Source organism: Scardinius erythrophthalmus (genome assembly GCF_964197995.2).
Source record: "Scardinius erythrophthalmus genome assembly, chromosome: 3".
NCBI classification, from domain to species: domain Eukaryota; kingdom Metazoa; phylum Chordata; class Actinopteri; order Cypriniformes; family Leuciscidae; genus Scardinius; species Scardinius erythrophthalmus.
Genome location: NC_138223.1, coordinates 59,394,262 through 59,406,873, shown reverse-complemented (window position 1 = coordinate 59,406,873; position 12,612 = coordinate 59,394,262).

Below are 12,612 nucleotides of genomic sequence, written 5' to 3'. Positions count from 1 at the left end.
ACTTTATACGGAGGGAAGAGAAAAAGAAAATGCCATTGAAACTGTTCTGAAGAAAGTTTCCTTAAGAGACACATTGAAATAAATCCCCACCCCAAATCAATATTAATATTTTTCTTCCTATATTTCGAGCAATGGTGTGTTTGTAGCATAAACCGGCTGTTTCCGATTTATGGCCGGTCGACCGGTACATCTCTAGAGAAAAGGTTGCACCACAACAATTATTTGCACTCACACAAATGCTCCCACATAAATTTTGAGGTCGCACAGATTCAATTTCGGGAGCATATACAACCAAAAATGGTTGCAATTTCAAGCCTTGTGTAACCGCACTGGCATTAGTAGTACATTTAACATTTAGCTCAAATGATCTATAGGGAATTTTAATAATTAATCATGAATATGATTAATATTTTGCAAATTACAGTTACATTAATTTATTCGAAGTTGAAAATAGATCGATTTGTATATATGAATAATCAATCACAACAAATTATAATTCATCATTCATATATCAATAATCCTATTTCAGATCGATTATGAGATAACCCTTAATGGAAAATTAATGTAATTATCGAACAGTTGTTTGTCCCGCAAACGACCATAAGATTAACTTACTAACTTTCTCAATAAAGTTATCACTTCTTATAATTTCAAAAAGGAATAACTTCTGGCCATGAAACCATTCTTTTTGTCCTTATAAAATTTAGGTTACTAAACCATAATCCAATTGTAAAGCCTGTAGCTAGATCAAACATTTCAGGGACTCGTAATGTGAGAATTATAGACAGGATCAATCAAGTATATATGGAATTTTAATAATTGGACTAAGACTACATCGAAACTACGAGTATACACAGAGTAAATACATATATTTACAACAGCAACATACGGACGAAAACATTACAAGACCAAACGGATAACAGATGAGAGAGAGAGAGGATGAAAGATTGAAAGTGAAACTAAAGGTCAGGATGAGAGAGATCACCGAGATGATCTCAGTATGGCAAAATCACAGGCAGTGTAACCTTGAGAGACAATAAGGAAGCTAATCACATTAAAAGTTAAATAACTTATCTTGCAAAATGGTTCTCTTTGTTGCTGAAGAAGACGCGCGTGCGTGGGTCGTCCTTTTGGATCTGTGCGGTCTTTCCTGTCTTCCGGTGCAAGTAGACTCGCGCGAAAGTTTAAAGGTTCACAGAACATGAAGTTGCCAGAAACATGATTCAGAGTTCATTTCCCTTTGTGGAGGGAGAAACGAATATGACAATAAAACTTAGTAAAGAAAATAAAACGGAGATGAGGACTCCCTAAGGAGCCATGGAGCCAGGAATTCTCTCAGGCACGGTGCTCGCGCACGTCCTCAAGGAAGAGGAGCGCGCGCCGCGGGAGATTCAAGTCTCTTTAAAGTTGAAGCTTCACTGAACGAATGATAGAGTCTAAACAAAGACGAAAATAAAGAAAAGACTTAAAGGAAATAAAAGAGAAAACGCAGAATGCTCCTTAAAAGGGATCCATGTGGATCTTCTCGCTGACGAGAGGGTTCGTAAAAGTGCTCACGGAGATTTCCTGAGTCGGTCTTTTATGGAAAATATGGGTTGACGCCTCTGTTCGCGCGAACAACCAATGAACGTCCAAAGATCTGAAGCGGGAAATTTCCTTTGTCTCTGGGGGGAGACACCCACTCCGAGGCAGTTATGGTGTTGTCTTAATATTCTAGTAAGACTATTCATATAGTAATAATCATATCATTGCAATCTATTATCGAGATTCAACTCCGTTAAGTCTCAAGATTTAAAATGATATAAAACATGTCATATGAAAGATTATAGGAATACACAAAGTTACATAAGATATGCATAATTACACACATTTAAGGTTTGTTCATTCAAATAAACGTCATAAACGAAGCGAATATAACCTAGGAAAACACTCAGGAGTATATGAAAAATTACATGCTTATATTCTAAGTTTAATGTCCAAAGTTTGTGTATGTGGGTGCGTTAATGTGTGTGTTGGAATGTCTGTCACGTTGTGCTTCCCGTTATCTCTTGCAGAGAAGCTTTGGCTGCAGCTTGTGCAGGGTCATAAAGTGTTCTCCTCTAGAAAGAGGAGTCGGGTTACGGAATGCGATTCCACTGGAAAGATATTCTTCAACAATACATTTCAGAGCTAGACACTAGAAAATCATATTATGTGATCAAACAACTTAATAAAAAATTCATACAGGAATTGTACATATATCAAAAGGGGGTATTTCTAAGTTCTAATACCAAAGGTGTGTGTGTGTGTGTGTGTGTATGTGACATAGAAAGTTTCGTTATCTCTCTGTGGGTCCTTTTGAAGCTCCCCACAGGGAAGAAGAATGTTGGTTTCAGGTTTCTGGAGTATCTCTGAGATGCCATAAGTGTCAGAAAAGTCCATTTGCGCCAGTCTCTCTGGAGCTGGCGTATGATTTATAATTTTGATGTCAAGAGGTTACAAGCTTTAGTAAGCTTAGCAAAGAACGTTTTGGGGAGGAATGTGCTTAGGAAGCACAGAGAGTCCGACTTTGTTAATTCAGAATCAAACGAACGAATGATTCAAGTAGCCCAGTCGCTACACTTGCGTTACAGATAAAGACAGGACAGACTCGATGACTGCAGAGTAGAACCGTTTCACAGCTCCTGTGGCAGGTTGAACTTCCTCAGCTGGTGAAGGAGGTCCAACCTCTGCTGTCTACCAGTCTTTCAAATGACTTCATGACCACAGACGAGAAAGCAACAGGTCTGTAGTCACTAAGTCCAGTGTGTTTTTTGGAGGCCAGGATGATAGGGGAGTGTTTGAAGCAGCAGGGAACTTCACACTGCTCCAGTGATCTGTTGAAGACCTGTGTGAAGATTGGGCTCTGAATCACTGATCCAGTTCATCTCAGAGGTTCAGATCAGGGATTATTCTTCTGACAATAAATTTTCTGACTCTCCATACTCTACATAATCCAAACTCGGCTTAGACCTTCAGACTGTTCTGACTTAGGGCCCTATCTTACTCCCAGCGCAATGCAGCGCCAAGCGTGATACAAGTGTTTTTGCTAGTTTCAGTCCGACGCAGTTATCATTTTAAAATGCATTTACGCCCATCTGTGGCCCATGGGCTGCTGGTCTGAGAACGAGGTGTGTTCAGGCGCATTGTTGGTGTGTTGCTATTTTGAGCCATTGACCGACTGAAACCTGGTCTAAAGTCAATGGCGCAATATTTTATTTGTCATTTAAAGAGCGTGTTAGTAATGTGCGCCTATAGGCGGGTCCACAATGCGTGTACACTCTGCTTATTGCACACACACTCTCCTCTATTAAACACACAGGGATGCACAGAAGCACACAAACATGCCAAATAGAATATCTAGATAAATAGATATCTAGAATGTCTATCTATCTAACCCTCTATCTATCTATCTATAGATAGATAGATAGATAGATAAATAGCTATCTAGAATGTCTATCTATCTATCTAACTAACTATCTATCTATCTATCTATCTATCTATCTATCTATCTATCTGTCTATCTATCTATCTATCTATCTATCTATCTATCTATCTATCTATCTATCTATCTATCTATCTATCTATCTATCTATCTATCTATCTATCTATCTATCTATCTATCTATCTATCTGTCTGTCTGTCTAACCCTCTATCTATCTACTATATCTAATCTATCTATCTATCTATCTATCTATCTATCTATCTATCTATCTATCTATCTATCTATCTATCTATCTATCTATCTATCTATCTATCTATCTATCTATCTATCTATCTATCTATCTATCTATTAGGGCTGCACGATTCTTGGTAAAATGTGAATCACGATTTTTCTCCATGGGAATTGAGATCACGATTCTCTTACACGATTCTCATTTTTTTAACCAAAATTTATTGCACTCAAGTACAAAAAAAAAACAAAAGCAAAAAAAAAACACAGGACATTCAGTATAATAAAGTGCAGGAGTAACAAAAAATTGTCTCTTTTCTTTATTTTAGACCCCTTAAAGTGAATAATTTTAAAGCTTTATGTTGTTGAACATAAGAGAACATTACAATGATAAAGAACCTGTGCTTTTTGCTCCAATTGGCACAGAACCTTAAAGGTTCTTGGCCAAGAACACTAACCTAGTGGTATTTTGAGGTGTGGCTCCCTTGTCTTTCATGGCTAACTCATACTGTATTTTGTGGTGACGTTTGAGGTGATTGTAGAGATTAGTGGTGTTACCTTGCGGGGGGTTTGATGTACATACTGTAGTACTTACATCTATTGTGTTTACGGGAATACTCGACTTGGCAGTTTTATACATTTGTGTTTATTTGGCCATTTAGGCGCGCAACCGAAGACAAAGGCTACTATGCATGTCCGCGTTGCGCTCGGAGCACGCGCACAGCATCCTGTCAGTATAATTCAGTTATCTTTCGCGACTTATTGCGCTTTTAATATTTCTTTTCAATATAATGCACATTCTGCTCTTTTCTTTATCTTTCATTCATGATTTGTTATTAATAACTTTAACCCCCTGAGGTCGGCTATCGCGCCGGCGTGATAGGCTCGTTTTTTTCCGTATGAGTGCAAAAATAAAATAAAATAAAAATATTAATTTTTATCTTATATGCTTGTGTTATACATCAATCTATCCTGTTTAGTGTGTATTTTTTTTGTGTATGCTCATAATAAAAACAAAGTGTTGTGCTTTTCGCCAAATAAAGAAAAATAAACATGATGCGAGTTCTGCCTACTCTCCGTCAGTGAAGTCAATTCTGAAACGCGTCCGAAAATGAACTGTAACTCAGCGAATACTCAGTCAAACAGGCATACAGTCACACAGGCATGAAGCTTGAATTCTCTTCTTTTAAATGAAGTAATTTTTATAAAAAACAAATATTCACAGTTTATGTAATATGTATGCAAAGAGAGAGATGTCAGTCGTTCTCATCTCAGCAAATTAAGTTTTAATGTGCTCCGCCCACGGAGAGCGCGCGCTATTCAAACGCAAATGTGAGGCGATCCAAACAAACCTGTGAAACGCCCACATCAGCTGGATAACACACACCGCGAGTTCACTTTCAGACTTATGTACTTTACGATGCTGTGAGGAATAATACTATCTTGATAATAATCCTGCAAAAATTTACCTCAGAAGTTCTGGAAGTATCATTTCGAGGAGCAAACGGATCCCGCTGAGGAATTAGGTCAGTTCTGTTTGCTTTGTTCTAATCGGAATGAATGAACGCAAAGATGCGTGCTGTTGTGGAGCTACTACAGCTGGCAAAAATACTGTTTAAATATGAATCGCGTTTCTGTGTATGAATGAATGAACGAACGAACGAACGCACAGATGCGTGCTGTTGTGGAGCTACTACAGCTGGCAAAAATACTGTTTAAATATGAATCGCGTTTCTATGAATGAATGAACGCACAGATGCGCGCTGTTGTGGAGCTACTACAGCTGGCAAAAATACTGTTTTAATATGAATCGCGAATACAAAGAAAGATTACACTGGAAATATTGTTACAATTTTAAATGTTGTTGTAATTGTATAACCTTAGATAGATGTAAACAAAATCTTAAAAGGTCATTATGAGCCTTCTCTTTAAATAATTTTATTATGCTTTATTAGTGACACATTTGGGAAGAGAATATATTCCAAATCTGAAAATACAGTATGAGAACAATTAACTGCACAATTACTAGAAATGTTTACCTTGGATATTGTACAATTTGCAAGCAAAATTTGTGGAAAAAACAACAAACCAGTTATATATTGTCCTTGCATTCTTGTGGCTCAGTCACACACCTGAATGAAAGGCTCATTACGTATGCAGCCTCATTATGCGGGCCCCATTGACTCCACAGGTGTGAATCACGCCCACCCGCATATGGCCTTTCCAAACAAAAAGTGTTTTACAAGATTTAAATCAATGTATTGTGTTATGTGAATGATTAGGCAGGATGATTTTCACATAATTTTGAAGAAAAAATTCTAGGCAACGTCATCCATTAGTCAAAAGTCTTATTTACATATATTTAGAATGTGTTTTATGGCCTTATTTCAGAAACTTTAGTTTTTTGTTTTTGAAAAAAACATGCATAAACATTATTCTATCAAAAATACAAACATGTACATGCAAGTTGTTCACATATTATGGTAGCCCTGTTTGTGCTAAATAGAGTGAATTTACACCTTTACCATTAATATGTTTATAAGCAACTGAAAACAGCACAAATGTCAGGGCATGTCAGAACATCTCAAGGACCCCAAAAACCACTCAGACCCCAGAGGGTTAAACAGAATCATCAACTGAAATCTGTGCAGATTATCAAAAATATGACACATTTATAGGACATAAAAGGGTCTCTGCGGCAAAAGTGAAAGTAAAAGCACAGCAAAGCACCCGTTTCAATAAAAGGATATATTAAAGTTTATATAGCCTACTTTTACATTTTCGCTGCTGTTCTAAAATGATTTTCGCCATTACCTTAAACAAGCTGCTTGAATCCCAGTGCAGGACCGTAAGCGGTAGTTGATTGCTGTGGTGACTCGTGACACTCGCGAACAGCACTGAACACGCACTTTTGCGGTACAACTTGAATATTATTATTATTATCATAAAATAAAATAAAATAATACACGGAAAAAGAAATACACAGAAGTGAATCGCCATCATTAAGAAATGAGATCGCATTTATCTATCTATCTATCTATCTATCTATCTATCTATCTATCTATCTATCTATCTATCTATCTATCTATCTATCTATCTATCTATCTATCTAAACTTCAATCACTTTAAACTTCAAACTACTTTAAACTTCTTCAGACTTTTAAAACTCTCTGGTCCGGCTTTCTCAAGCCAACTTAAAGTTTGTCTCGACAAACTTTTTTATCTAGCCAGATCAGGTCTTTGTGCAGTCAGACCAGTTCTTCCACTGTAAACCAGTACTTTATGGACTTCAGAAGAAAAGGATCCTCCACAATCTGCTGCAACTACACAGTTGTACTGTAAATCTCTAGAAAGCCGTTGTATGTGTAGTATGTTATAACTGTACTTTAAAGGAATAGTCTAAATATAATGTATGATTTGTTATCTTTTTCCATATGCAGGTCTGAAGACATTTTCTCATTATGGAGAACAGAGAGAGCTGTGAGAAATCTTCTTCTCCAGAATCCGGTATTGAGTCTGTGAAGAGTGACGGATCATTGACTCAGCCTCCTAAATTCAGTGATAAAGCAGTGACCTCTGACCCCAGGTGAGATATAATCCAGTATTAGAGACAACAGACCAAATCATAATAAAAAACAGAACTAAAGGAAGAATTATATCTGTGTGTTTCTCAGTATCGGGAGACAGAGATCTTCATCTCCAGAATCCGGCATTGAGTCTGTGAAGAGTGACAGATCATTGACTCAGCCTCATAAATTCAGTGATGGAGCAGTGACCTCTGACCCCCGGTGAGGATAAACATGTAGTGGGGGATTTAAAGGAATAGTTCACCTAAAAAATGAAAAATCTCCCATGATTTACTCACCCTAAAGCCATCCTAGGTGTATAGGATTTTCTTCTTTCAGACGAACACAATCAGAGTTATATTTAAAAATGTCCTGGCTCTTCCAAGCTTTATAATAGCAGTGAATGGGGGGTGAGATTTTGAAGCCCAAAAAAGTGCATCCATTCATCATAAAGAGGTCTCTTTTCCACTGTACTCGATGCATATGGCCGTTTGCCGAAAGATAGCTATTATATTTTATCAAATTTTAAATATGGATAGTTTCTTACAAAAATAATGCTTTGCTTTAGAAGGACATCTGGAGTCATATGGAGCACTTTTATGATGGATAGATGCATTTTTATGATGGATAGATGCACTTTTATGATGGATAGGTGCACTTTTATGATGGATAGATGCAGTTTTATGGACTTCAAAACAGAAACAGTCATTCACTCCCATTATAAAGCTTGGAAGAGCCACGATATTTCATATAACTTCTGAAAGAAGAAAGCCATAAATGCATAGAATGGCTTGAGGGTGAGTAAATCATGGGGTAATTTTTATTTTTGAGTGAACAATTCCTTTAACTGCTCTATGGCATCGGTTCCCAACAGGGGGGTCGCGGCCCACAAGGGGGCCTTCAGCGAGCTCTGTGGGGGTCGCGTCGTATTTTGAATAGTTTTGAGCAATGAGCATTAAATAAAAACTTTTTTCTGTTCAAAATGTACAAAATTTATATAATGAGCGAGTTTATCATGAATCCATTTTCCAATCCGTGTTTTTGTCTTATCCTGAACCACTATGATACACCTATAATAAGTGTTTACATTGGGACTATTTCACACTGGTTCGGATCGCTGCCGCTGCGGAGTAGCCCAGTACCTGCGTGACTCGTCATAGACGTACACAGAGAGAAGTAGTTCCGGCTACAATGTTCTTCCGAAAGACGCATTATTCTGTTAATAAACGCAAGTTTATTATCGCTCGCAATAGCGCCAAAAACGTCAAAAATAAAGCCTCACATTGATAAAGCCTCACAAATAACATGCAAGTATTGAGCTCCCAGACAGCAGTCATTTAGTAATAGCCTATATACTTTTTTTTTCTTTTTTTTTTTACCTACACACCAGTGTGAATATTTTTGTTATTGCATTTCAAATAGGGCCAATTTATAGGCTACTCCTAGGCTTACGTTTTTAAATTACAAAGGGCCTACTGATGTTTTTGAAATTGTATTTTCAATATTATAGGCTATTATTTGTGCATAAACATATCTGGTTATAGTAAACATACCGTTTGCTTGAAAACAACATATTCTGTCATCCTTGCTGGAAGCTTACAAGAGCGATAATATCATTTAATGTCAAATGTTTTTGAAATAAAAAGCCTGTTGAATTGCACTACTTGAAAAAAATAGGCATTGCATTAACCATGCTTGCATTTTAATGCATTGTATTTTTAGGGCTTGCATTTTTATGGGCTGAAATTCAACATGGTTGAATATTTAAGCTGTGAATATTTCAATTAAAAACCTTTCAAACACCTTGTCATTATTAAAAATTCAATAATCCATATTCACCTTTCATATTTCACTTCCAAAATATTCAAACTGTTTAAAAATACAACCAATAATATTCAACAGGCAATAACTTCGGTCCATTTTATTTTGCTTTGCAAATTCGCTTCCACAAATTCAGTGGTTCAAATTCGACAGTAAATTCAACATTGACGTCCAGGAACTGCAGGAAAAGCAGTAGATTGCCGAGCATACTCTCCATCTACTGTTAGTCGACCTGACCATCAGATGGTGCAAAACCGCTTGTTGTTGACGAAGACATTCATTCATAAAATGAAAATGATTATCTGTGTCAGTATATGCGGAAAAGATGATAAACACACAAAAACTGTGTTTATGTTTCATTCAATAACTTCATTGTTACTTTCCCTGTGTAGCTTACATGTCATCAGCTTTCTCTACCATGAACAGGATTATAATTGGTTTCCCTCAATACCTCATACTCAAGGATTCCCCTTCCGTTGGGACAAAACGCTTAATGTAGCTTAATGGACTAATACAGTGATATGAAAGACCAATCTTGCACCTTATTAGGGAAGTAGGCTGTAGGCTACTATATAGGCCACAGGCAAGCAGATGGACTCAGAATATGAACTTAACGCTATTCTATTCTATTCTATTCTATTCTATCCTATTCTATTCTATTCTATTCTACTCTATTCTATTCTATTCTATTCTCTCTCTCTCTCTCTCTCTCTCTCTCTCTCTCTCTATATATATATATATATATATATATATATATATATATATATAGTATGCCTACGTGTATTGCATTAGCTTAAACTGTCATAGCACTTGCATATTGTTGTCCTATTGTTAGTTTAACTGTAAATCGCTTTGGATAAAAACTTCTACTAATGACTAAATGTAAAATTGCCTTGACTTTGGACATTCGCACATTTAGGGACCATCTCTAAAGTTGCATACAACATTGGCATACACGTTTCTAACTTCAATAGCAAACTTAAATTTATTTGAATAAATATCAAAAATCCAGAGGGTGCGCAGTATTGCCTGACACTAAATGAACACTTTACAGTTGGTTTTATGACTGTAAGTCGTTCCATTCAAATGCTATCGGAGTTAGAAACGTGTATACCAAAGTCGTATACACTTTAGAGACGGTCCCTAAATGTGCGAATGTCCAACATCAAGCCATCTTTATGCCAGTCTATCACTGGGAAACGCTCAGCATTAAGCTTTACGCGTTATTCTGAGTCCATCTGCTTGCCTGCAAGTTTGGTCTTTTACATCACTGTAGTCCATTAAGCTACGTTAAGTGTTGTATATGTCCAGCAGGGGAATCCTGAAGTATTGAGGGAAACCCTAATAGACTGCATGCAGCACATCGCCACAATATAAAGTTAAGGCAACTAAACAACCAAGAGAAATATATGTCAACCTCAAAAATGTAACATTGGATCTGTACATCAGCATCGGGGTATAACATTAGATCTCGTTCACGGTAGAGAAAGATGCATGTAGGCTACACAGGAAAAGTAACCGTGAAGGCACAGATTTTAACATAAAACAGCCGTCATAATAATCACAAATACACTTACATTGCTGTAAATGAGTTTTATGAATGAATGACTTGCTCTAATTTTGCTGGTCTTCGTCTAAAACACGCGCTTTTACACCATCTGATGGTGAGGTCGACTAACAGTAGATGGAGAGTATGCTCGGCAATCTACTGCTTTTCCTGCTGTTCCTGGACATCAATGTTGAATTTACTGTCGAATTTGAACCACTGAATTTGTGGAAGCGAATTTGCAAAGCGAAATAAAATGGACCGAAAATTGCCTGTTGAATATTATAGGTTGTATTTTTAAACAGTTTGAATATTTTGGAAGTGAAATATGAATGGTGAATATGGATTATTGAATTTTTAATAATGAAAAGGTGTTTTAAATGTTTTTAATTGAAATATTCACTGCTTAAATATTCAACCATGTTGAATTTCAGCCCATAAAAATGCAATCCCTAAAAATAATTTGTTTGACAGTCTGTTTAAATTTGCTTCTAATGCAGAGGAGATACTGAGGAAATTCCAGCAGCGGCAGTACCTTTTAAGGAAGCTCAATTCCTTTGGAGTTAGTAAGAACATTCTTATCATGTTCTACTACTCCTACATTGAAAGTGTCACTACATTTTCCATTGTCTGCTGGTTTCATTCTATTAGCCTCCAAAATAGAAATAGTCTGGAGCGCACGGTTAAAGTCTGCTCAAAAATAATTGGACTCCTTATTAGGGCTCTTTCTACTATAAGTGATTAGCAAACATTGAGATTGGCTGGAAGGATTTTACAAGACACTTCACATGTCATGTTCTCTGTTTTTGAGTGGCTTCCTTCAGGGCGACGGCTTCGTTGTCCATGTTGTAGTACTCAAAGGAGGAAGGCAACCTTTGTTCCAAAATCAGTGCAGCTTTTAAATTCTCAGCCATCTCTGGCCCCCTGGGTTACCAAGTCGTGATCTTAGTGAATTATTATTATTATTATCCTTTTTTTTTCTTCTTTTTTTTTTGGTACTCCGTATATATATATAAAATTATGTATTTATTTATTCTTATATATGGAATGGACTAGTTGTGTTTTTAGGTATCCACTTGAAGTGGATTTTTATTAAAATGTACTCTGTGTACACTGTTATTATTTATTTAATGTATGATGTTTTTATGTATATTGTTTACGTGACTCTACATGGCCTCAATAATTGCCCCTTGGGGACAAATAAAGTGTTATGAAATAAAATGAAATGAATGCATTAAAATGCAAGCATGGTTAATGCAATGCCTATTTTTTTCAAGTAGTGCAATTCAACAGGCTTTTTATTTCAAAAACATTTGACATTATTTTACTTCCCTAAAATATTTTCTTGGGAAAAAGGGGGTCTCAGAGAAAAAAAAGGTTGGGAACCACTGCTCTATGGGATTCAAAAACACGCTGAATGCAGAGAATTTGTTTTTTTTTTTTTTTACCTCAAATCTGAGGACAAAAGTTCAGTGATAGAAAATTAACTTTGACTTTACTTTTTTTGTTAACTTTTTGAAAATTTACTTTCATTTTAAACTGAAATTAAAATTTATTTTTCTGTATAATTAATGTCTTACAAGATTGACATCTATATTGATGTACTATATGGTTTAGTACATCAATATAGTACATCAACATTTAGATTTTATTTATACATTTAAATCCTTTATTTTACATAACTTTTAAAATCAGTTTGTTGTTGTTTCAGCAGAATATATAGAGACCAATGCATCTCTCGAGAGGCCGCCTCAGGCTTATGTCTGAACAACACAACCGTTACTGCTTCCCTGAATAGACATGATCAACCAGTGAATGATGAACTACAGAGAGTCAAACACAGACACAAAACTAGCATGAAGAACAAGTATGAGAGATTTTTTGAGGGACTGAAACTCCAAGAGAATGAAACCCTCCTGAAAAGGATCTACACACAGCTCTACATCATAGAGGGAGAGAGAGAAGGAGTGAATAAACAACATGAGGTT